This window comes from Callospermophilus lateralis, chromosome 1, assembly GCF_048772815.1.
Source record: "Callospermophilus lateralis isolate mCalLat2 chromosome 1, mCalLat2.hap1, whole genome shotgun sequence".
In the NCBI taxonomy this organism is placed as follows: domain Eukaryota; kingdom Metazoa; phylum Chordata; class Mammalia; order Rodentia; family Sciuridae; genus Callospermophilus; species Callospermophilus lateralis.
The window spans coordinates 66,322,018-66,326,698 of NC_135305.1; the positions used below are offsets into that span (position 1 = coordinate 66,322,018).

The following is a 4,681-nucleotide window of genomic DNA, read 5'->3' on the forward strand; positions in this document are numbered from 1 at the left end:
TAATGATTTCTCCAGCTCTAACATTAGCCAATTGTCCTTGAAGTTATGTTGCTGACCATCTACATTCTTGTGACATACTAGAAACAGATAAATGCTAGGCACTGTCATGGTCATTTCCCATCATACAGCCAGCACATAGATGGACACATTAATAGTTATATTTTTCTGGTTCTTACCTTTGAAAATATTCCAAAGAACACCTGGAAAAAGTATTCATTGAATGCACTAGTGAGTTTCCTTTTTCAATTTCTTAAAGAAACCATCATTATCATTGACTCTCTTAGCAATTAAAAACCATGCAATTAATTAAATGTATTTTGTATAATTTTTAAAGGCCGTCTATATTACCAAGGCATTACAAAGCCTCTTATCATTTTTCTTATGTATCTCTAGCTCAAGTGATACCAAGACATTCCTTTAGCAAAGAACTTGTATCCAAAACAAATAACCTCTGAGAGGAATGAGAGGATGAAATTATCCATCAGGATGATGAATGGTGACTGAGTATTTTTGAGCATTTTCTTCCACAGATTTCAGATATTTCATCTGTCCTGAAAATATATGAAACTGAGAATATTAGATCAAAAGATCTTTGGTAAATGTCTTCTTGAGTAATGAATTCCAGGGTCTGGACTCAGCATTTTATACCTAGGGTTATTTAAGGTTTTCAGGAATATATCAACTAGAGAACTAAGCTGACCTTCTCACTTAGAAAAAAAGAATGAATGCATTTCTGTTGTGTTTCAGAAAAAAAAATCCTACAAACTTCATGGGCTTGTGCTAAGTAAATTGTATAGCTTAGTTAACATTATCGAAATTCCAAAATTAAGGTATGATTAAATAGTCCTGAAGTATAGAATTTTGTTTTTAGGAAACATTAATTTTGTATTAATTTTTCTTAATATTGTGAGCTATTTCATGAAGATTCAATAGAAATTCTTGTCCTCTTTGGGCAATTTATTGATTTCACAAGACTTTTCAAAATTATATGTCCTTTTAGTGTCTAACTCATAAGATTTCAGGTCCAGAAAGTAGGAACGTCAGAAGAATTTGTGATTATGTTCTGGTAGTGGTGGGTGTTGTTGGTGTGTGAATTTTGTCTTTATGGCCTTTTACTTAGACATCTAAATTATATAAAGAGAAATGAAGAGCCAAGTAGTCAATGGCCTGTAGAGCAACATGTCAAAGTTTTATTGTGATTACTACAGGACTCTCCATCTGTGAGAAAGACTCATTGGAAACACAAAAATGGGAAAGACTGATATCAGAAATGAATGGAAAAGCAGGTTCGAAGACTGATTGACAGACCAATGGCTATATTTCAACAAGGAAAGATACCTCCTAGTCCATTCTCTGTACCTCCTCCAGCAGGTATTATGATCCTGTATCCCCCTAGCTTACCAGGTCTTGCTTGCCCTGATATGATGCCAGCACTCCATATTGGAGGCTCTCCCATGATGCCAATGATGGGCCCTCCTCCTTCTGGGATGATGCTAGTGAGATCTTCTCCCAGAATGAGGCCACCCATAGGAGGCCAAATGCCAATGATTCCTGGGACTCCAATGATAAGACCTCTTGCTCATCCCATAATGGTACCCACTGGGCCAGGAATGACATGACCAGACAGATAACGATAGAGGGGAGCCTCTTTCTTTCAGTTTCATATTACATGTTCTATCATGTGTTGACAGTATGACAACAAAGACTTGCTCCCCATTTCAATCAAAGAGAATAGTTTCAGTGGGGAGAAGTTAGAAACAAAAGGTACAGTTTTCATTTGTATTGTGAAATGTGAAAATAAAGTCATCAGGTCTTTTAGAAAAAGTAAACAAAAAAAGAGGGGGAGAGAGAGAAATGAAACAGTTTTCAACAGGGAAAACAAAATTGTCATTGGTCATTACTCCTTAGATTAACCAGCCACAAATATGTAGATATTACTAACAACATTATGTAAGTCAAATTTAAACATTTTAGCCTTTGGGAATTCATAGACAATCTTTCTCAAATGGTTCACCTGAAAAATAGATCAGATCATCTATGCAATGAAGAATACATGATGTAGTATTCTAATGATTATTTTTTAAAACGTCTCCTTTTTTAATATTTACTTTTTAGTTGTAGTTGGACACATTACCTTTATTTTATTTATTTTTATATGGTGCTGAGGATCAAACCCAGGGCCTTGCACATGCTAGGTGAGCGCTCTACTGCTGAACCACAATCCCAGCCCTTAAATGTTTCTTTTTATCTTCACATTCTTTCATAATTCTCAGACTTGTCATTTAAGAAATTTTCCACAATGTCACGTGAGACTGGGAACAGTTTCAATTTTATCTAACTCTTGTTATAACAACTTCCTACTACTTGAGGACACTCTGGGATAATTAAGACATACAGTGAAATTAACCCATTTATAATAAGATCAACTCTAGTCTACTTGCCATTTAGCCTTAAAACACAACTTTTAGAAATTTAATTGACCAAAGTCAACTGAAAAAATATTTTATGAATAGCATGTTATGTTAAGGGAGAAAGACCTGAAATTGAAGTCAAAAGGAAGATTTTAGTGCTAGCTCTAACAGTAATTAAAATACAATCTTTAGTCGATCTTCAAATGTTTGCTTCCTCATCTGTGAAAGGATATTATATTAACAAGGTCTATCCCATTCATATGACCATTTTACATTTTAAAGAAGTTAATGCAGTGGAAACCTTTTGAAATCTATAAAATGTTCTAACATTAAATGGCTTTTTATTATATCAGTTCTAAAGACATTTACCCATCGATCTTCTATTATATTCAAATTTCTGTTACATTTTCAGATATTATTAGTAATATGATGATCTCAACCAATGAATATAGGATAAAGTCAAGATTATGACCATATGTACAACATTAAAGAAACTGATAATATGAAAAACCTAGTCTTCTCTACCTCTTCCACAGGCTCAGCCTCTGTGTGAAATTTACTATGGGAGGTGTACATTGAGAAATTATCCATAAAACCCACTTAATTCTATGCCTGACCATCCTGGAACATGCTCCCAGGAAAAGGTACAAAAGTGAGGTAAGAAGTTTTTACTTTGTTCACAACCATGTCACCAACTTAATTAAAGCAACTAGAAGTAATTCAGCAGGAGCTACATAATATATACCCTGGTAATGCATCTGGCTATTACAAGTTTTATTTGCTTTTTTTCCTTAGACTGCCTTAACCAAAACCAGTCATTTAGTAGTTTAGCATACTGTCACATTCAGAATAAATTCAATCAGGATAATCACACCAAGAATGTTAATGATGCTGTAGTTTGATACTTCTCATATAACACTGTTTTTGCACTCACTACTGGTTAGTATGTGAATTATCTTTTGTGTATGATCAAAAGACTAAAATTTAAGATGAAAATGCCTAAGATGAAAAGCTATATTATCTAAAATCAACTTTGGAATTTAAACTTTTATTATCATATTCAGCAGTACATGCCACATATTATTTGGTTAATAATACTTTCAATCCATACTTGCTCCCCAGAAAGCCTAATAACAAATAAAATAGTCATTAATAAGCCTCCCCCTCATTGAAATATGTTAAATCTCCTCTGGTCCAAGTTAAAATCCTTAATGAGTCTTAAAATCCTTTTCAAAGGTGACCTGCTCATGTGAGCTGCTCATAACAGGAACCACTGGTACAGTTTATTTAATTGAAACCTCTTAAATAATACCTTTTGATCAATGTGAAAGAAACTGATCTAAGCATATCAGTATTCGGTATTTGCTAGTTGTCCACTCACTAGGCATAGAGCCTTAGAGAAATTCAAGAAGTGAAATGTGGGTATTTATCTCTAGTAGCGTGGAATCCCTGAGGAATGTAATGCACAAGGAAATGGGTCTCTTATCCCAGACAGAGTTATCCACAGCTACATAGAACCAAAATATATTTCACAGGTTTACAACTAGTCAAAGAAAAAAAAAGTTATATACTTGAGAAATTTTATTTTGTATTTTAATAAACTCTCACCCTTCACAAAAAATATTATTATTGTTTATAATGGTGACTTTATACGACACCTCTGGTATACTCAGCCTGGGTGACCATATGTCTGAGATAAGAGACCCATCTTTCTTGCCTAAATAACTACAATACTTACAATAGGCACTACATTATATATATAATCAGAAACTACTTGTGTGGGCTTTTCATTACTATCACAAGACAATCAACCTATAAAAAGAAAAGATTTCTTTAGTCCCTAGTTATAAAGGTTTCAGTCCATAATCAATTGACCCTGTTGCTTTGGGCCTGTTGCCCCAGATATCTCATAACAAGAACATGTGGCAGAACAAAACTACTCTCCTCATGACTGGGAAGCAAAAACAGAAGAAGAGAGAGGGGCTGGGGTACTTTCAGTCCTTGCTAGGGAATTTCCCATAACTGAAGAACTCCTAGAAATCCTCACTTTTTCAAAGATCCACCACCTTCCAGTAGCATTATGGACTGGGGACCACGTCTTTAACCCATGGACCTTTGGGGGAATATTCCTGATCCAAACTATAACACCAGTGTTTATTGTTCACCATGAATTCCTATATGTTATTTCTGTTTCTTTTAATGTGAATATCTTAAAAGTAAAATTGTGAATATGCAACCATAAGTTACTATTGCCCTAGCATATGAAAGCC

At 34.3% G+C, this 4,681-nt stretch overlaps 1 pseudogene; it reads left to right on the top strand.

Annotated features, from left to right (window-relative positions):
• Positions 1 to 1,274: 1,274 nt before the first annotated feature.
• LOC143404438 (U1 small nuclear ribonucleoprotein C pseudogene) lies at positions 1,275 to 1,619 on the top strand (annotated as a pseudogene).
• The last annotated feature ends 3,062 nt before the right edge of the window (positions 1,620 to 4,681 follow it).